Below are 23,357 nucleotides of genomic sequence, written 5' to 3' on the forward strand. Positions count from 1 at the left end.
ATGGATCTGAAATAAAAGTAGACGCATCAAAAAATGGATCAGAATATAGAGCCCAGAAATAAATGAATAAACTCACATATATATGGTCTATTGACTTTCAACAAAGGTTTCAATTATGTACAATGAGAAAAGGACAATCTCTTCGATAAATGGTGTTGGGGAAACCAAATATCCATATACAAAACAATAAAATTTGACCCTTGTCTCACACATTATAAAAAATTAACTCAAAATAAATTAAAGATTTAAACATGAGACCTAAAACTACAAAACCCATTAGAAGAAAGCATAGGGGCCTGGGCAATGTTATTTAATACTTGACTCCAAAAGCAAAAATAGACAAATGGGATTACATTGAAATAAAACATTTCTGCGCAACAGAGGAAACAATTAATACAGTGAAGAGACAACCTACTCATATGGATAAAATATTTGAAAGCCATATATTTGATAAGCAGTTAATGACCACAGTCTATAAAGAACTCAACGAACTCCATAGAAAGAAAACAAACAATTCCATTAAGAAATAGGCAAAAAACATGGATGAGACTGGAGGTCATTATTGTTGAGTTTAATAAGCCAAGCACAGAAAGACAAATCCTGCATGTTCTCACTTATACATGGAAGGTAAAAAGGTGGATCTTATGAAGATAGAGAGCAGATAAGGGATTACCACGGGCCAGGAATAGTACAGGGTAGGGAGGATAAAGAGAAGTTGATTAATAGGTACAAATATATGCTTGGATAGAAAAAAAATAAGACCTAGTGTTAGATAGATTGTCAGCATGACCATAGTTTACAATAATCTAGTGTATTACTAAAAAATAGCTAGAAGAAAGAATTTGAATAGTTCTAACATAAAGAAAACACAACTTTTTTAGAGTGATAGATATGCCAAGCACACTGATTTCAACTTTACAAATTATATGCATGTATTAAATAATCACATTAACTTCAAATAATAAAATAAAATTTAACTCACTTTTTAAAAAGAAATGGGCTAGAAACCTGAATAGACACTTTTAAAAGAAGACATACAGATGGCCCACAGATGTGAAAAAGCCCTCAACATCACTAATCATTAAGGACATGCAAATTAAAACAACATTGATATATCACCTCACTTCTGTTAGAATGGCTATTATCAAAAAGACAAAGATTAAGTTTTGGCAGGGATGGAGAGAAAAGGGAACACTTGTACATTATTGGGGGAAATAAAAACTAGTACAGTCATTATGAAAAACAGTGTGGAGACTCCTCAAGAAACTAAAAATAAAATTACCATATGATCCAGCAATCCCACTTCTAGGAATTTACCCAAAACATCTAGAATCAGTATTTCAGAGATGTCATTGCAGCACTGTTCACAATAGCCAAGTTAAAGAATCAACCTGTGTCCATCGACACATAAATGGATAAAGAAAATGTGATAGATAGATAGATAGATAGATAGATAGATAGATAGATACAAATATACATAGATCTATATCTATATCTACATATCTACATATAGATATACATACAGTGTAATACTACTTAGCTTTTTTTGGAATTTTTAAAAATTTTTATTAAAGATTTTAAAAACAATTCCTAAAAGACTGACCCTTCCAGAAAACTAGGTATACATACATTGTGTCTGTTTTGTTAAAATTTGCATTAGACACAAACATAAAAACCATGAAACAAGCCACCATTCTCCAACAATTTGAGCAAATATAAAACTCTGAAGAACAACATGGATGGCTTGCAAAGGATGAGCTCTTTACGCACCGTAAAAAAAGAAGCACAAATGAATGAGTGTGTTCACTTGTTACAATGAATTGAACCTTTGGTATTAGGAATCAGAGCATTTTGTCATATAGGATTACCATGTATTATAAAAGGGCATAGTGTCAAAGGAATAGAAACAGCAGCATTCAAATGCAGCTTCATAAACTAGGCAATAAAACACTCTATAGAATGTTTCTCTGTCATCCATCACTGAATACACCACTAGCAACTTTGAAATTTTTAAAAAGTAAGAAAAGAAAAAACGAACTATAACCCCTTTTATTTTCTCTGTTTAAAATCAAACAGAAAACAAGCATCAATTCTGTTATACACTAACATCTTCAAAATACGTCATTTGTACAAGAGAAAGTCTAAGAACAAAAAATATGTTTACAGAGATCCAAACATGACTGAGTGATAGTGCCTCTCACACAGCTTTACAATGGTACTCAAGAGGAGCCACTTGATAATCACTGGCCCTACACAAAGTTGCAGAATTCTTTGCAGGTACTTTAGGAAATCATGAAGATAATTCAGTAATAAAGCAAGGCTCTTCTCATCCAGTAGTGTATAGGCCAACATTGCTCCAATTTATACAAATAATCTCAGTAAATATGGCACTTTATACACTGGGAAAATGGCTGCATCAGGGTGATCTGCAAGAATTTCAGCATACAGTTGTCTCAGATTTGTAGGGTAGGTGGGTGCCCAACATTACGTTGAAGTATTCTTTTATCCCTGGCATAACTTCATTAACAGCATAGTCATCATCTGTGTTTCCATGAGATTTCTTGTAATTTGCATAATCCTTTATAGTGAAACCCACATTCTTCTTTGCAGAAAGATAAAACAGCTGTTTTTGCCTGGTAATTAAGTCGCAGTCATCAACAAGCAATAGTTTTAGCTCTTCAGGAACTTTATTTTATCTTCAACTCTGTTCATAAATGTTTCCTCATTTTCAAGAGTAGGATCTACCCAGGCCCTTTTCTTCCAAAAAGGCTGCAGAATCTCACTGCTACTGTCACCATCTCCATTTCCAGGTTTTTTCTGTTTCTTCTTTTTTGTTTTCACGTCAATATTTTTCTGTTGCACACAAGATGTCTTATTTCCTGGGGCAGCCCCTCTCATCTTTCCCTCTGCATGTTGTTCCTGACTGACTTTTTAAAGTTCTGTTTCTGCACATTGGTGTCCACGTATTTGACTACTCTGTTCTCTGGAATGATTCAACCCTATTTTTATTCCAACAATTGTAATGTACAAAGTATTTCACTTGTTTGTCCTTTATGGCAACCTCTACGCACTTTGCTTCATAAAAAAGAGGCCGAAGAGAGTGCAGCACTCACTCACCCTCCTGGAGTTTCGGCTTTGGCTCCTCCTTTGCCATCATTTATAAGTGATTCACTGCCTCCTCATTCTTCCAGCACCCCCAACTACCACACCCTACTCGCTCCTATTTAGCTCTTTAAAACGAAGATTTTTTTTTTTTTTAATTTTCAACAAGGATGAAATTGGAGAACATTGAGATAAGTGAAATAAGCCAAACACAGAAAGACAAATGCTGTATATTCTCATTTATACATGGAATCTAAAATGATTTAGCTTATAGAAGCAGAGAGTAGAATGCTGGTTACCATAAGCTAGGGGTAGACAGAATGGAAAGATACTAGTCTAAGGGTGCAAAGCCTGTGAGATAGGAAAAATAAGTTTAATATTTATTTATTTACATTTACAGTAAAGTGAAAGCAAGTTTATTAGGAAAGTAAAGGAATAAAAGAATGGCTACTCTGTAAGCAGAGCAGTGGCTTGAGCTGTTCAACTGAAGATATTTATTATTACTTCTTGATTATATGCTAAGCAAGGGTGTATTATTCATGAGTTTTCTGGGAAAGGAGTGAGCAATCCCCAAAACTGAGTGTTTCTTCCCTTTTTAGAACATATAGGGTAACTTCCTGACGTTGCCACGGCATTTGTAAACTATTATGGCATTGGTGGGAGTGTCTCTTTGCATGCTAATGCATTATCATTAGTGTATAACAAGCAGTGAGGATGACCAGAGGTCACTCTTGTTGCCATCTTAACTTTGGTGGGTTTTGGCTGGCTTCTTTGCTGTAGCCTGTTTCATCAGCAAAGTCTTTATGACCTGTATCTTGTGCCAACGTTCTATCTCATCCTGTGACTAAAAACGTCTTAACATCCTGGGAATGCAGCCCAGTAGGTCTCAGCCTTATTTTACCCAGCCCGTATTCAAGATAGAGTTGCTCTGGTTCAAACACCTCTTGCATATTTCTCCCCCTCCCTTTTGTAAGAGAACAATTAATCCTAAGCATTGTAGAGGGATGAAAATTTGTCTTCTGTAACTTCTTCAGGCTGAACAGGGGCAATAATATTCCTCCCTAACTATTAAGGTCTCTCGTATTTGGGATAGAGAGGAGCTCAGTCAGAAAGCTTCAGTATGTCAAGGGGCATTCGTAACTCTGAGTTCCAACAAAAGGTGATATCTGGAAGATTAATAAATGTTCAATTTAAGAAGACATTCAGTAAACTTATCTTGTGTTCCTATACAAAGAGTACAACAGCACTATATTCTACAACAATAAAGCAAAATAAGCAAAATTATCCAAAGTAAACTAAATAAGAAGGCAGTCCATGAACTGTGCAACCGTTGGAACCAAGCTGATATGGGGTTGCTAGATGATTCCAATATGTGTTTAGAATTAGAATATTGATACTGATCCGGATTTTTATATTACCTATCCCTCTTGTTTCTTCTGGGATGCAGCCAGAGATCACTGGTTGATTCACAGAAATAAGCAATCAGTCTAAATTGCAGATAACTATGTTGTCTAATAACTATTAGATAACATAGTTTTTGAAACATAATTTTTCTCTCTCCAGTCTCCCATTTGTACTAAAGACAAATCATGGTAAGACCAATTTGGATTATTATACTTATTATACTTGGCCTGATTATTTGTATAAAGTGCAGCAAGAATAATTATTTGTCACATAAGCTCCTTTTAAATTGGCTTTGATGGAACTCTGTTCCATAAGGAATCTCAGATATGACATTTTTTAAAGCTGAACACAGCCATGGGTTTGTGGCATCAAATGCCTGTGAGTTGGGTAAATTCTTCTCCTCCTGAGGATCTAATATAAACTTGGGGCTCCTGGGCCTGTCAGAAAGTGACAATCTTTACTTACCACAGGTAAGGAACTCTGCACAGGTACTGTGTAGACAAGGTAGGAGGCCAGTTTTAGCAAGGGGCTTTTATTGGCTCTATAAGTCAAGTCGAATTTCTTAAAGAAAAGCACAACATTCCAGTCAAAGCATTGGTAAAATAACCAGTTTCTCCAGTTGTGTCCTGCTGCAAAGGAAAATAGATTCTTATTGTACTTATGCAAATAGCTATGTTGCCATAAGTTAAGTGTAATCACAACTAGTTTCCGAATACTGGAGAAATCAGGTAGAGAGAAAAAAAATCCTCCAAATTTTGTTCACAGGAGTATAGTTTACTCAATTGTTAAAAGCTGTATATAGCTCCCCAAAAAAAGTTTTCTTGACTCTGAAAAATAAAACAAAGGATTAGCAATGTTTTAAGCAAAAAGTCAAAAAGATTAATTCAGTCTTCTATTAGTTCAGTCCATGCAGTTATCACCTATCCTGCTTGATAATCATGAATATTTCAGCTCTCCATCAGAGTCCTGAAAGTTTTTTTCTTCTATTCTAATGTCACAATCTCCAAAGTTATCAGAAACCTGCATTTAAAAACACCTGTTAGAGTTCTATAGTTGACTATGAAACAACCTTCTAAAGAGGACCAAAACAAGACAAATTTCTGTGTATGACAAAAAGTCTTAGGACAGCCACTATTAAAGCCACAATTGATAAGGAAACTTTTGTTCCTTCTGTAGCATACAACAATTTTACACAACGATTATAACTATTAATAACATACACTAAGTCACATCAGAATTATAGGAGTTTCTCACAAATTAGGAACACATACCAAAAACATATTTATACAAATACAGTCCAAAGAAAGCCAAACACCATTTCATTTTTGACAATGTTTCCTGTATGATTTTTATACCAAATAAACCATATTTCACCATTACATTAGTGTACTATTGATGTCAAACCTAATTCTTAATAAAACCTTATAAACAAATGTATCCAATCTTAATCAATATGACTATAAGTAAGAGTCTTATAAATTTTATAACCCTTTACAATTTTTTTATTAAAGATCAGGTCACTGCTCTCAGAAAACCCTGTTGTGCGTTTATTCCAATGTTCAATTTATGAAAAAACTGAATAATACTCCTTTAGCTTTAGCCAATATGTTCACACGCAGAATTTCTTTTACAAGATTAATTTTTCACAAACCTTTCACAACTCGCCAAAACCTTCAGCTTTTTCCTCTCTAACTTAAAACAATCCTTTAACCCTTTAATCTAGGCAGAAAAATCTACATTCCTATACCTTCTTATAATCTTTCACCAAAAACACATTTCACTTTCCTTACATATCTTGCATGTAAAATTGTTTTTATTTTTCAAAATTATTTAAGTCACGTAAACTAAAGAGCATTACGCTTTTTGCTTTTCTGAAAAAATATTTTTAAGCCCTTTAATTTGAGCGCCTTTATGTATAAACATCACACACACAACACATATAAATGCACAGAGAGACAGAAGAAGATCCAGTAGTTATAAGATTTTTCATTTGCCGAATTTTTAGTTGGATTACTGGCTTCAGAGTGGAGCTCTTGGAGGAACAGTGCCAGTTTCTCTGACTTAATGAGCTGGCACAACTGGAAGGCAAAAACAGATCCCCCAAAATTAAGGGTCCCATTTTTATATCAAATCTTAGATCTCCAAAAAGGGAAATGCTATGAAACAACACAGTGCAATGATCTTACCATGCATTTCATTACAAAGCAACCCAATCAGTCCAGTCTGTGATTGCCCCATCCCCCACGGGAGTCTTATCTCTCAGTGGCAGTGTGGGGACACTTCCATACCTTCCAGGTGGCTAAGAGCATGCTTCTGTGATCCAAATGTGCAGAGAGTGGAGTATTTCCTCATAACTTCCATGAGCTATCCGCAAAAGTATATTTCCTACCTAGTTATTATACATCAAAGCTCTCTCATAATATGAAGTAATTTCTGATACCCCCAAAGTATAATACATCAGATAATGCAATGCAAAATGGAACAAAGCCTTAGATTTTGAGAAGGATCTATCCACTTCGAATTCCTAGGGTTTCATAAGGAAGTCAGAGGGACAGAGGATTTTTTCAAAATGGGGTCTGTGGCGCCTCCTCTTTTTTTCTGAAGGAGTCCCAGGCTGTTGGAGCTTGTATATCCACTTTTAATTAAGCTGACTTTTTAACCATAGTGCTTAAAAAAGAAAGTTCTTTTAAATCTATTACCCAACAGCCAAACAGCCAATATTTCTGGCTTTTTAGCTTTACCAAAGTTAACCTCTCAAGTGAAACCAATAAGCCTTTACTAAGGTTATAACTTAACAACGAGTATGCAAGGTATTTTCAAAGAGGTGGTAAGAGTTTTTACAAAATCTAGACTCCTCAAAGGTAGCTCAGAGAAAGGAAAATTCAAGACGGTTCTTGGAGGGGAATAGATCAACAAATTGTAAAGGTCACACCGATATCAAATGAGAAAGGACTCGTTCCCTAAGCTGAGAAAAGAACCCGGGTACCATTGTAAAATGGCAAAGCCTTAACTGCCAGACTACAGCATTGGGCAGCTTTCATTACTCTTCCCAGAGGGAGCCTAGAGCAGGCCAATTTTGAGCTTGCAAAGCCTTTTAACTGCTCGAGATAATTTTTAGGGCTAATTATGACATGAACCCCAAAATTCCTGTTCCCTGGATGGCAGAGACCAAGAGAAAGTACCACCAAATGGTTTCAAGGTCAAGCTCCCAAGAACATGAAAAAAAGATGAGAAGGAAACTTCATCTAGGTTTTTGTTTTGTTTTGTTTTGTTTTTGTTTTTTCAAGGAAAAAGCAGGGAAGTGTAGCATAGTTTGTAACTGACCAGTTTGGTACGTCATCTTGAACAGAAGGCTTACAGGAATCCTAGGCCCATGTTCTATCCTAAGGGACCCCTCTTTCTGACAGAAAGATACAGAAAGACAAATTCATAGCACAAAGTATAACAAATTCACTACAGCTTAAGACTAGCCTCTTGAATCCTTTTGTTCATTAATTAAGACTTTACAGAGGAGATAAAGAGTGATTTTTATCATTCCTTCAACCAGTTTGCACAGAGAAGCTGGAAACCTAACTGGTAAGAAATTCATACCCTTTTGCTGGCTTGCCATGCTTCTGGGTTTTCTTTCCCTGAGCAGCGCTAGCGACCCAGCCCGCTACACCATTGCCCTGGGAGCCAAGCCACAACACAAAGGAAAATCACGGAATGAAAAGCAAAATCCTCTCAATTTTGCAAGTTTTCCCCCAACGGACTGCCTGGGGAAGCTAGATTAACATTTTCCATTCCAGCCAGAGCAAAATACATGTGGCAAAACAGATATTACCCACTCTGCTTAGCACCCAATATCAAACTGGCAAGACTTAAATTTGCTCCAGGTTGTGTCCTGTCATCTTTAATTTATTCAGAGTGTATTGAAAGAGTTTCAACATGCGGTCTCTGGGCAAGACGGTCACCCTGAGTAACAGAAAATATAGAAAAGAGAAAGGAGAGGAAGGGAGAGAAGCATTGCCTGTGGCAGAGTGGGAAAGGCAAGGAGCTCAGGGAGGCCAGAGAAAGACCCACCTATTGCAGCGACTGTGAATCAAAAGTCCAGGTTTGTCGGTAGCAAAGAGACCTCTTTCACCAGTTCCATTAGCTCTCAAGTTTCCCGCTTTGGGAAGAAGCAAAGCTCCCATGTCCCATGACCCTGTACATGCCAAATCCTGTCATCCACAGACATCAGCAAAGAGTGAAAGGCAGATTAATCCAAAGAGAATAGGAGTTAACATCTCTTACTGCCAAACCCATTCTTAGTCAATAGGGACTTTACTGAGAAGGGGGACCTCCACCTCCCTAAATATTTGGGAGGGCTCTAACGTTCCTAAGTTGGTCCCTGAACCCAAGTTCGGTCAAGCATTTTTGCTTTTTATTAACAGGAGTCTTTAACCCTCTCTGTCTTAGAAGAGACTCCTACTCCTCTAAGTTGAACCTCTAAGTTGAACCTCTAACCCAATCCCATTCTTTACCCAGGTACCCCACAACTTACTCAAAGTCAGCCAATTGGTGCTGCAGTCTATTTCCTTTTGGCCAAAGGTGTCCTCAGTATCATCCATTTGGGGCCCATCAGAAAGATGTTACCAGAATGGAGTCCCAATCTAGACCCCAAGAAAGGGTTCTTGGATCTTGCGCAAGAAAGAATTTGAGGTGAATCCATACAGTAAAGTGAAAGCAAATTTATTAAGAAAGTAAAGGAATAAAAGAATGGCTACTCCATAGACAGAATAGCCTGACTTTTTAAAAAGCTATTGTACAATGTGGTAGATGTAGCTAATAATCGAGTACTACACATTTCAAAATCACTTAAAGTAATTTCAAATGTTTTCATTACTAAAACCGTTAGCAATTTGAGGTGATGGGCATGTTTCTTCACTTGACTTAATTATTCCACCTTATATTTAAAAATCACAACATCACTTTCTATTCCATAAATAGATACAATTATAGTTTTTCAATATATAATTTAAAATTAACTAGAAGGGTATTGATAACATGCATGATTCTCTAGCACAAAAGTGATTCTAAAGTTGGAGAAACAGATAAAAGATCTTTTTGAAAATTAATGAGAAAGCATTTCTTACATAATTTGAAAATATCTATTAAATTCCTTGTGGATACATAGTAATGTTCTAGCATTCTGCCACCAGTTCACATTCTCTGTCTTCAGAACAATCCTTAGTACTCACAAGGGGATATTTGGCATTCAAAAATGTTTTGGGTGTCATTACATGTGAAATAGATCTTTTAAAGACAGCAGATGAATCAGTCTTATTTTTTATCTGACTTACCACTTTGTACCTTTTACGTGGGATATTTACACCATTTACACATTCAAGGTTAATATTGATATGTGAGGTTTTGATCCTATCCTGAAGGTGTTAGCTGATTGCTTTATAGTTTTTGTTATATGGTTGCTGTAGTAGAGTCTTTAGACTCTGTAGTTAAGTGATTTTTTCTTGTAGCAGATATTATTCTTTCATTTTCATGTTTAGAACTCCCATAAGGATCTCTCATAAGGGTAGTCTAGTAGTAACTATGTACACAAACTGTGTCCAAAATCTACAGGAAATGAATAAATTTCTGGAAACTCACAACCTTCCAATATTGAATCAGGAAGAAATGGAAACCCTGAAGAGACCAATATTAGATTGGACAATTGAATCAGTAATTTAAAAACCCACCAACCAAACGAAGTCCTGGAACAGATAGATTCACAGTTGAATTCCATTAGACATACAAAGAAGAGTTGGTACCAATTCTACTGAAACTATTCCAATAAATTGAGAAGGAGGGAACTCCCTTTTAACTCACTCTACAAAACCAGAATTACACTGATGCTAAAATCAGGCAAAGGCACAAGGAGAAAATAAAACTCTATGCCAATATCTCTGAAGAACATAAGGCAAAAGTGCTCAAGAAAATACTAGCAATCTGAATCTGGCAGCACATCAAAAAGTTAATTTTCCATGATCAAGTAGGCTTTATTCCTGGGATACAAGGTGGGTTCCACACATGCAAACCAATAAATGAGATTCACCACATAAACAGAACTAATAACAAAAACCATAAAATCATCTCAATATATGCAGGAAAAATCTTTCAATAAAATCCAACATCTCTTTATGATAACAATCCTCAACAAACTTGGCGTTGAAGGAAAATATCTCAAAATAATAAGAGCCTTCTGTGACAAACCTACAGCCAGCATCATACTGAATGGACAAAAGTTGAAAGTATTCTTCATAAGAAATGGAACAAGACAAGAATGCCCACACTTTTATTCAACATAGTACCGAAAGTCTTAGCCAGAGCAATAAGGCAAGAGAAAGAAACAAAAGGCTTCCAAACAGTAAAAGAAGTCAAATTATCTTTCTTTCCTGACAAAGAATCTATACCTAAAGAAACCCCTAAAGACTCCATTAAGAAGCAGGGAAAAGATGGCCAACTACATGCAACCAGGAGCAACAATTGCCACCAAGAGACTAGGACTAGGATGACTAGCACACTCCTAACAGATCTCCAGAGGGAAGGCATGGAGAATGGACAAAGGGAAGACACAGAAGCTAGGCTGAAGCAGGAGGAAGCAGAGAGCACTGCATGGGGCTACAGTGCACCAGAACTCATTTCTGTCTGCCAGTGACTTTGGGGAAATGGGTGAATTGAACTGGGAAAAAGCAAGTTGCTCTTGCCACAGGCCTCTGGAATTCTGGCAAGAGAAGACCCCTCAAACATCATAGACACTTGAGTTGGCAAAGAGAGCTGCTTAGAGAAGTGGTAAGGGCAGCATGCCAGTTGATATTGGTCCCAGAGTATTTGTTACAGGAGCATCTGTAGCAGAGCATGGCCAGCAATTTCCATCTTCCTAGGCTCAATTTGCTCCCATAGGAGATTTTAGCCCTAGGGGAAATGTCAGACCTGAACTCTGCAGGGTGATCTTGCTCATCAGACAAGACCAGTCTGACCTGAGCACCCCTTGGTGTGCTGGGGTCTCCTGGGACCCCAGCCTGGCTTTGCCTGTTTGCAGTGCTTTGGGAGCTCAGATCATAGCTTTTGAAATGATGAACCATGCCTGACTGGCAGAGAGCTCAAGTGGGGTGGCACCCATGATCACACACAAGCCCACCCATTTCCTCTCTACACTGCAGCTTCCCCCAGGCCCATGGCCACCCCCCACATTGCTTTTCTGGCATGGTGGGGGGCTAGATTTTGGCTTTAATGTTCTGATAGAGCATGTGGGCACACACACCCTGACCTGCCACTGCTGCTGGTGGGAGTGCACTTCACCCCCACAACCAACATACCACCATTGCAGTCAGAGCCTTGATGGGCACAGAGCCCACCAGCACCCCGACCCCCTACCAGTGACCCATTCCTGCACCAACACTGCTGCCAGAGTAAAACAAGGGAAAGAGAACAGTGAACTTTCCCTCACATGAGTGATCACCCTCACCTCCATGAATGCACAGAGGGATCCCAAAGAATGGCACCTACCAGATCCTTGCTTCTGTGCTAACACCACCACCAGCACAACCACTTACACAATTGCCAGTGGGGGCACCCTGATTGCCTGAGCCATCCTGCCTCCACTACTGCTGTGAACACCCACACATAAGCAGTTATCTCAGCACCTGCCACAGCCAACAATCATACACCACATTGTCCTAACACTGCCACTGCTGCTGAGACATGCAAAATGGATCCTGCTGCCACCAACCTATGAAACACTCTGGCTAGGACCAGCCATCAGAGTGTAGTTATCAGTGGTCTGGCAGCACCTCCATTCCCCAGTGCAGTGGGTTTCTAACCGCAAGGAACCAAAGAACAAAGTTAGGGCCCAATACAGGTCTCCCAGATTTAGAGCAAGCAGTTCAGGAGTTAGGAGCTTAGCCACAGTTCCCTAAAATCTTCCAGAAATGAAGCGAATCAACTGAACCTACCTTATACCACAATCATACCCTCAAGGTCACCAAATAGGATAAAAGAAAAAAAAACCCATCCAAAGGATAGCAACTTCAAGTATTGAAGGAACATCAGCCCACAAAGATGAGAAAGAACCAGTGCAAGGACTGAGACAACTCAAAAAAAACAGAGTGCCTTCTTTCCTCAAATGACCATACTACTTCTCCAGCAAGGGTTCTAAACAAGGCTGAAGTGGCTGAAGTGACAGAAATAAAATTCAGAATATGAATAGGAACAAAGATCATTGAGATGCAGAATATGTTGAAACCCAATCTAAGGAAGCTAAAAATCACAATAAAATGGTACAAGAGCTTACAGACAAAATAGCCAGAATACAAAAGAATGTAACCCACCTGACAGAGCTAAAAAACACACTACAAGAATTTTATAATGCAAGCACAAGTATTAATAGCAGAATAGACCAAACTGAGGAGAGAATATCAGAGCTCGAAGACTGGCTTTCTGAAATAAGACAGTCAGGCAAGAATAGAGAAAAAAGAATAAAAAGGAACAAATAAAAGCTCTGAGAAATATAGAATTATGTAATAAGACCAATACTATGACTCATTGGTGTCTCTGAACGAGATGGGGAAAATGGAAGAAACATGGAAAATGTATTTCAGAATATCATCCATGAGAACTTTCCCAATGTAGCTACAGAGGCCAACATTCAAATTAAAGAAAGGTAGAGAACCCCAGTAACATACATCACATGAAGATCATCCCCCAGACATATAACCATCAGATTTTCCAAGGTCAAAATGAAAAAACAAAAAGTTAAAGTCAGCTCTAGAGAAAGGTCAGGTCACCAATAAAGAGAAGCCTATCAGACTAACAGTGGACCTCTCACCTGAAATCCTACAAGCCAGAAGAGACTAGGGACCAATATTCAACATTTTTAAACAAAAGAAATTTCATCCAAGAAATTGGCCATATCTGGCCAAACTAAGCTTCACAAGCGAAGGAAAAATAAGAGCCTTTTCAAACAATCAAATACTGAGGGAATTAGTTACCACCAGACCTGCCTTACAACAGTTCCTAAAGAAAGCACTAAATATGGAAAGAAAGACTGTTACCAGCCACTACAAAAGCACACTTAGGTACACAGATCAGTGACCCTATAAAACAACCACAAAAAAAAAAAAAAAAAAAAAAAATCTGGATAATAACCAATGAACATCATGATGACAGGACCAAATCCACACATATCAGTACTAACTTTGAACGTAAACAAGCTAAATTCTCCAATTAAATGGCACAGAGTGGCTACCTGGATAAAGAACCAAGACCCAACAGTATACTGTCTTCAATAGACCAGTGTCACATGGAATGACACACATAGGCTAAAAATAAAGATATGGAGAAAAATCTACGAAGCAAATGAAAAGCAGGAAAAAAGCAGGGGTTGCAGTCCTAATTTCAGAAAATGACAGACTTTAAACCAACTAAGATCAAAAAATGACAACGAAGGGCATTACATGATGGTAAAGGGTTCAATTCAACAAGAAGACTTAACTATCTTAAATATATATGCACTCAACACAGGATCACCCTGATTTAGAAAGCATATTCAGGACTTGAACTCAGCACTGGATCAAATGGGTCTGATAGACATCCACAGAACTCTTCACCCCAAAACAACAGAATGTAGATACATTATTTTCATCACCACATGGCACATACTCTAAAATCGACCTCGTAATTGGACATAAAACTCTCTTTAGCAAATGAAAACAACTGAAATCATAACAGCCACTCTCTTGGAACACAGTACAATATAATTAGAAGTCAAGACTAAGAAAATAGCTCAAAATCATAAAACTACATAGAAATTGAATAACCTGCCCCTGAAAGACTTTTGAGTAAATAACAAAAGGCAGAAATCAACAAGTTCTTTGAAACTAATGAGAGCACAGATACAACATAGCAGAACCTCTGGGACAACGCTAAGGTAGTACTCAGAGGAAAATTTATAGCACTAAATGCCCACATCCAAAAATTATAAAGATCTCAATTTAACAACCTAACATCACAACTAAAGGAACTAAAGAACAAAGAGCAAAGCAAACCAACCCCAAAGCTAACAGAAGACAAGAAATAATCAAAATCAGAGCTGAATTGAAGGAGACTGAGACACAAAAAAAATTCAAAATATCCAGGAATCCAAGAGTTTGTTTTTTAGAAAAGTTAATAAAATAAGTACATGACTAGCTAGACTAATATAGAAGAAAAGGGAGACTTTCCAAATGAATACAATTAGAAACAACAAAGGAGATATTACTACCTACTCTGCGGAAATACAAATAACCATCAGAGCATATTATAAAAACCTCTATGGAAACAAACTAGGAAATCTAAAAAAAAAAAAAAGAATGGATAAATTCCTGGACACATACACCCTCCCAAAACTGAAACTGGGAGAAAATGAATCCCTCAACAGACCAACAACGAGTTCTGAAGTTGGTTCAGTAATAAAAGGCCTACAAACAAATTAAAAAAAAAAAAAAAAAAAAAGCCCAGTACCAGACTGATTCAGGGTCAAGCTCTGCCCAGATGTATAAAGAAGAGCCGGTACCATTCCTACCAAGACTATTCAAAATAATTGAGCAGGAGGGACTCTTTCCTAACTCATTTTATGAGGACAGCATCATCCTGATACCAAAATCTGGCAAAGATACAACAACAACAACAAAAACTTCAGCCAATATCCTTGATGAACATTGATGCAAAAATCCACAACAAAAGAGTGGCAAAATGAATCGAGCAGGACATCAAAAAGCTTATCAAACACCATCAGGGAGGCTTTATCCCTGGAATAAACAGTTGGTTCTATACACACAAATCAATAAGTGTGATTCATCACCTAAACAGAACTAAAGACAAAAGCCACATGATTATCTCAAAAGATGCAGAAGAGGATTTTGATAAAATTTTATACCACTTCATTTTCAAAACTCTATAAGGCATTTATTGAAAGAACATGCATGAAAATAATGAGCCATCTATAATAAACCTACAGCCAACATCATACTTAATGGGAAAAAGCTGTAAGCACTCCTCTTGAAAACCAGCACAAGACAAGGATGCCCTCTTTCATCAAAGGATGTCCTCTCTCATCACTCCTATTCAGCATAGTATTGGAGGTTCTGGCCAGAGCCATAAGGCAAGAGAAAGAAATTAAGGGCATCCACACAGGAAGAAAGAAAGTCAAATGATCCCTGTTTGGAGATGATATGGTTCTACATCTACAAAATCCCAATCCTATAGTCTTAGCTCAAAAGCTTTTTAAGCTGATGAACAAATTCAGTGAAGCCTCAGGATAGAAAATCATTGTAAAAAATAAATAGAATTTTTATACACCAATGACGATCAAGCCAAGAGCCATATCAGGAACACAATTTCATTCACAATTGCCACAAAAAGAATAAAATATCTAGGAATACTGCTAACCAGGGAGTTGAAAGACTTCTACAATGAGAACTGCAAAACACTGCTCAAAGAAATCAGAGATGATGCAAACAAATAGGAAAACATTCCATGCTCATATTTAGGAAGAATTGATATTGTTAAAATGGCCACACTGCCCAAAGCAATTTATAGATCCAATGCTATTCCTATCAAACTGCAATGACATTCTTCATAGAACTAGAAAAAGCTAGGCTACAGTAACCAAAACAGAATGGTACTGGCACAAAAACAGACACATAGATGGATGGAACAGAATGGAGATCCCAGAAATAAGGCTGCACACCTAAGTCATATGATTTTCAGCAAAAATGATAAAAACGAGCTATGGGAAAAGGATTCACTATTCACCAAATGGTGCTTCGATAACTGGTTATCCATATGCAGAAGATCGAAACTGGACCCATTTCTTACACCATATACAAAAGTCAACTCAAGATTAATTAAAAACTTTAATGTAAAACCAAAACTATAAAAATTCTCAAAGACAGCCTTGGCAATACTATTCAGGACAAAAGAATGAGAAAAGATTTCATGAAGAAGGCACCAAAAGTGAATGCAATGAAAGGAAAAACTGAAAACTGAGATATAAACTAAAGGGCTTCTGCACAGCAAAAGAAACTATCAACAGAGTAAACACACAACCTACAGAATGGGAGAAAATTTTTGCAAACTATGCATCTGACAAAGGTCTAATATCCAGAATCTATCAGAAACATGAATTTACAAGGATAAAACAACCTCATTAAAAGCGGACAAAGGACATGAACAGACACCTTTTAAAAGAAGACATACATGAGGTCAACAAGCATATGAGGAAAAGTTCAACATCACTCATCATTAGAAAAATGCAAATCAAAACCACAATGAGATACCATCTCACACCAGTCAAAATGGCTATTATTAAAAAGGCTAAAAATAACAGATGCTGGTGAGATTGCAGAGAAAAAGGAACAAGTATACTGTTGGTGATAGAGTAAATTAGTTCAACCATTGTGGAAAGTCGTATGGCATTTCCATGAAGAGCTAAAAACAGTAATACCATTCAACTTAGCAATCTCATTACTGGGTATATATCCAAAGGAATGTAAGTCATTGTATCATAAAGACACATGCATGCATATGTACATTGCAGCACTATTCACAATAACAAAAACATGGACTCAACCTAAGAGCCTTATCAGTGGTAGACTGGATCAAGCAAATGTGGTACATATACACCATGGAATGCTATGTAGCCATAAAAAAGAATGAGATCATGTCATTTGCAGAAACATGTATGGAGTTGGGGTCCATTATTTTTAGCAAACTTACACAGAAAGAGAAAACCAAATATAGCTTGTTCTCACTTATAATTTGAGCTAAATAATAACATATGGACACATAGAGGGAAACAACAGACACTAAGGCCTACTGGAGGGTGGAGGGCGGGAGGAAGGAGAGGATCAGGGAAAATAACTAATGGGTACTAGGCTTAATACATGGATGACAAAATAATCTGTACAACACACCCCCATGACATGAGTTTAGGTACATAACCAATCTGCACATGTACCCCGACCTTAAAATAAAACTTAAATAAATAAAGTTTAAGCAATAAAAAGAAAGACCCCACCAAAAATCTCTTAGAACTGATAAATGACTCTGTAAAATTTCATGATACAAAATTGGTGTACAAAAATTGGTAACATTTCTTTATATCAACAGTGCTCAAGCTGAGAGACAAATCAAGAATGCATTTCTACTTACAATAGTCACACAAAAAATATACCTAGGAATAAATCTAATCAAAGAAGTGAATGATCTCTCCATGAAGAACTACAAAATACTGCTGAAAGAAATTACTGATGACAAAAACAAATGGAAAAACATTCCCTGTTCATGGACTGGAAAAAAAAATCAATATTGTTAAAATGATCATACAACCAAAAGCAATATACAGACTCAAAACTATTCCTATCAAACTTTTAATGTCATTTTTTCACAGAGTAGAAAAAAATGTGTTTTTTTTTTTGTTTGTTTGTTTTACTTTTTGGCCTTTTTATTTTTATTTTTTTTTAATTTATTTATTATTATTATACTTTAACTTGTAGGGTACGTGTGCATAACATGCAGGTTTGTTACATATGTATACATGTACACTTGCCATCAAAGATCAAAAGAGACAAAGAAGGCCATTACATAATGGTAAAGGGATCAATTCAACAGGAAGAGCTAACTATCCTAAATATATATGCACCCAATACAGGAGCACCTAGATTCATAAAGCAAGTCCTTAGAGACTTACAAAGAGACTTAGACTCCCATACAATAATAATGGGAGACTTCAACACTCCACTGTCAACATTAGACAGATCAACGAGACAGAAAGTTAACAAGGATATCCAGGAATTGAACTCATCTCTGCAGCAAGCAGACCTAATAGACATCTATAGAACTCTCCACCCCAAATCAACAGAATATACATTCTTCTCAGCACCACATCGTACTTACTCCAAAATCGACAACGTAATTGGAAGTAAAGCACTCCTCAGCAAATGTACAAGAACAGAAATTATAACAAACTGTCTCTCAGACCACAGTGCAATCAAACTAGAACTCAGGACTAAGAAACTCAATCCAAACCGCTCAACTACATGGAAATTGAACAACCTGCTCCTGAATGACTGCTGGGTACATAACGAAATGAAGGCAGAAATAAAGATGTTCTTTGAAACCAATGAGAACAAAGATACAACATACCAGAATCTCTGGGACACATTTAAAGCAGTGTGTAGAGGGAAATTTATAGCATTAAATGCCCACAAGAAAAAGCAGGAAAGATCTAAAATTGACACTCTAACATCGCAATTAAAAGAACTAGAGAAGCAAGAGCAAACACATTCAAAAGCTAGCAGAAGGCAAGAAATAACTAAGATCAGAGCAGAACTGAAGGAGATAGAGACACAAAAAACCCTCCAAAAAATCAATGAATCCAGGAGTTGGTTTTTTGAAAAGATCAACAAAATTGACAGACCACTAACAAGACTAATAAAGAAGAAAAGAGAGAAGAATCAAATCGACGCAATTAAAAATGATAAAGGGGATATCACCACCGACGCCACAGAAATACAAACTACCATCAGAGAATACTATAAACACCTCTACTCAAATAAAGTAGAAAATCTAGAAGAAATGGATCATTTCCTGGACACTTACACTCTCCCAAGACTAAACCAGGAAGAAGTTGAATCCCTGAATAGACCAATAGCAGGCTCTGAAATTGAGGCAATAATTAATAGCCTACCAACCAAAAAAAGTCCAGGACCAGATGGATTCACAGCTGAATTCTACCAGAGGTACAAGGAGGAATTGGTACCATTCCTTCTGAAACTATTCCAATCAATAGAAAAAGAGGGAATCCTCCCTAACTCATTTTATGAGGCCAACATCATCCTGATACCAAAGCCTGGCAGAGACACAACAAAAAAAGAGAATTTTAGACCAATATCCCTGATGAACATCGATGCAAAAATCCTCAATAAAATACTGGCAAACCGGATTCAGCAACACATCAAAAAGCTTATCCACCATGATCAAGTGGGCTTCATCCCTGGGATGCAAGCCTGGTTCAACATTCGCAAATCAATAAACATAATCCAGCATATAAACAGAACCAAAGACAAGAACCACATGATTATCTCAATAGATGCAGAAAAGGCTTTTGACAAAATTCAACAGCCCTTCATGCTAAAAACGCTCAACAAATTCGGTATTGATGGAACGTACCTCAAAATAATAAGAGCTATTTATGACAAACCCACAGCCAATATCATACTGAATGGGCAAAAACTGGAAAAATTCCCTTTGAAAACTGGCACAAGACAGGGATGCCCTCTCTCACCACTCCTATTCAAAAAAATGTTTTAAAATTCATATGAAACCAAAGAAGCACCCAAATGGCCAAAGCAATGCTAAGCAAAAAGAACAAACCCAGAGGCACCTTGTTACCTGACTTCAAACTTTACTATAAGGCTACAGTAACCAAAACAGAATGGCACTAGTAAAAATATATACATATACACATAGAATAATGGAACAGAATACATAAACCAGCAATAAAACCACATTCCTACAACCATCTAATCTTTGACAAACTCAATAAAAGCAAGCAATGGGGGAAGGAATCCTTTTCAATAAATTGTGCTGAAATACCTGGCTAGCAGTATGCAGAAAAATAAAACTGCACCCCTATCTTTCACTATATACAAAAAGCAACTCAAGATGATTCAAATATTTAAATGTAGACCTCAAATTATAAAAATCCTAGAAGAAAACCCCAAATTATCATTTTTTACATTCTGTACAAAAAATTTATGACCAAGTCCTCAAAAGCAACTGTAACAAAACCAAAAATTGACAGGTGGGTCCTAATTAAACTAAAGTCCTTTTAGACAGCAAAATAAACTATCAACAGAGTAAACAGACAACCTACAGAATGGCAGAAAATTTTTGCAAAATGTGTATTCAATAAAGGACTAGTCTGGGCGCGGTGGCTCATGCCTGTAATTCCAGCACTTTGGGAGGCTGAGGCCAGTGGATCACGAGGTCAGGAATTGGAGACCAGCCTGGCCAATGTAGTGAAACCCTGTCTCTACTAAAAATACAAAAATTAGCCGGGCATGGTGGCGCAAGCCTGTAGTCCCAGTTACTTGGGAGGCTGAGGCAGGAGAATCGCTTGAACCCGGGAGGTAGGGTTTGTGGTGACCTGAGATCATGCCACTGCACTCTAGCCTGGGCAATAGAGCAAGACTCTGTCCCAAAAAAAGTAAATAAATAAATAAAATAAAGGACTAATGTCTAGAATCTATACGGTATTTAAACAACAGACAAAAAAAGCAAGTAACCACATTAAAAAGTGAGTAAAGGACATGAACAGACACTTCTCAAAATAAGATATATATGAGGCCAACAAGTATATGAATAAATACTCAACATCACTCATCACCAGAGAAATGTAAATCAAAACTATAATGAGATACCATCTCACCCCTGTTCAAATAGCTATTATGAAAATGGCAAAAAGTAACAAATGCAGGAAGATTGTGGAGAAAAGGGTATGCTTATGTTCTGCTGGTGAAATATAAATTAGTTCAGGCATTGCAGAAAGCAGTTTGGAGATTTCTCAAAGGACTTAAAACAGAGCTACTATTCGACCCAGCAATCTCATTACTATGTATACACCCAAAGGAATATACATCACTCTGACATAAAGACACATACACACATATGTTCATTGTGGCACTATTCACAACAGCGAAGACATGGAATCCATCTAAATGCCCATCAATTGTGACTGGATAAAGAAAATATGGTACATGTACACTATGGAATGAAATTCTATACACCCAGTGTAAAGAATGAAATTATGTCCTTTTTAGCAATGTGGATGCAGCTGGAGGCCATAATCCTCAGTGAATTAATACAGAAACAGAAAACCAAATATGGCATGTTCTCACTTATAAGTGGAAGCTGAATATTGAGTACACATGAACACAAAGAAGAGAGCAAAAGACACCAGTACCTTCTTGAAGTTGGAGCACAGGAAGAGGGTGAGGATCAAAAAACTGCCTATTGGATACTATGCATATTACCTGGGTGATGAAATAATCTGTGCACCAAACCACTATGACACACAATTTACCCATGTAACAAACCCACACATGTATCCCCTGAACCTGAAATACAATTGGAAAGAATAAAGCCTTACAAGAGGCAAAAAAAAATATGTATATATATGGTAAAAGCCTTCACATCCCTAATCATCAGGGAAATGCAAATCAAAAACATGACATACCATCTCACACCAGTCAGAATGGCTAGAAAAGGGAATACTTATACACTGTTGTTGTGTATGTAAATTAGTTCAGCCACTGTGGAAAGCAGTTTGGAGATTTCTAAAAGAACTCAAAACAGAACTACCATTTGAGTCAGAAATCCTATTACTTGGTATATGACCAAAGGAAAATAAATCATTCTACCAAAAAGACACATGTGTCTGTATGTTCATCAGAGCTCTATTTACAATAACAAAGACATAGAATCAACCTCAGTGCCCATCAGTAGTGGATTACATAAAGAAAATGTGATACTTTTATCACTATTGTGGACTATTATGCAGCCATAAAAGGAATACCATGCCCTTTACAGCAACAAGAAAACTAGAGGCCATTATACTAAGCAAATTAACACAGAAACAGAAAATCAAATACCACGTGTTCTCATGTATAAGTGGAAGCTAAACATTAGGTACACATAGACATAAAGATGGGAACAATAGACACTGAGGACTACTAGAGAAGGAAGAGTGGCAGAGTGGTGGGGGCTGACACACTACTTATTGCATACTATGCTCACTACCTGGGCGACAGGATCTTTCATAACCCAAACCTCAGTGTCATGTAACATACATATGTAAATATGTATATTTTTGGTAACTGAATAATTACAGGGGATTTTGTACTGCTACATAAAAAAATGCATAATGCCTCATTTAAATAGAATTATGCAGTGATCAACCTCTGACAACATTAAGCCACAGAAACACTCAGTTTAGGTTAACCTACATTAATAGAGATGGTAGACAGTGGACTGCCAATGGAGAATGCAATATGATAACTTTGGCAAAAGTCATTGCTTACTACTGAGTGCTACTTCATCTACTTTCACAAAATTAATGTTTTTAAAAAACATGTGAAGTTTTTCTGCCATTACTGGTTGGCAAAAGGTTTGTTTCTATTAAATTGGTCTATTCTGGGCATGGAATATTAAAATAGCAGTAAATGTACTAATCTTAGATGTACCACTTCAGATTATTAAAACTTCATAATTTTGGTTATATGGTTTTTACCAAAGAGTATTCTTGAATTTTTATCAAGTTCCTGTTATTTTTTTTTTTGCATGCGTTCTGTTCTTCTTTAGTTAAATTGTCTTTAGAAATACACCCTTTCTAAGTTAAACAGAATTTTTAAAGTGACCCAATGCACACATTTTCTTTCTACACATCTTCCCCAGAAATTATTAATAAAAACCATATTTGTTACCCAAAAATAAGTTTCTACCCAAATAACATTTACCAAAATTTGCCCAAACTTTCTCTATGTTGTTTTTCTATGTGGCATTCTGTGGTTAAAAACAATTCCATGTTTTTCTGACCTTCCTGGATCTAGTTTCCTTTTTGCTTCCAATGGTATCCAATGGAGTTGGAGGCTATTTAATCTGAAACACTTAGTATTTAATTTGAAATCCCAAGCTTAAGTTTGTGAAGTTTTGTCTCCATTTCCCCTCCTTGATTTTAGTAAAGGTTGAATATCCCTTATCCAAAATGCTTCAGACCAGAAGTGTTTGAGACT

At 36.9% G+C, this 23,357-nt stretch overlaps 1 protein-coding gene and 1 pseudogene across 7 annotated transcripts in view; one reads left to right on the forward strand and one right to left on the reverse strand.

The window, feature by feature from the left end:
- The window catches only part of ZC3H12B (zinc finger CCCH-type containing 12B), a 442,284-nt gene that overhangs the window by 336,695 nt on the left and 82,232 nt on the right, over nt 1–23,357 (forward strand). The gene's annotated exons all lie outside the window — the stretch shown is intronic.
- On the reverse strand, nt 2,198–3,017 carry LOC102141169 (mortality factor 4-like protein 1 pseudogene; annotated as a pseudogene).

This window comes from Macaca fascicularis, chromosome X (assembly GCF_037993035.2).
Source record: "Macaca fascicularis isolate 582-1 chromosome X, T2T-MFA8v1.1".
NCBI classification, from domain to species: Eukaryota; Metazoa; Chordata; class Mammalia; order Primates; family Cercopithecidae; genus Macaca; species Macaca fascicularis.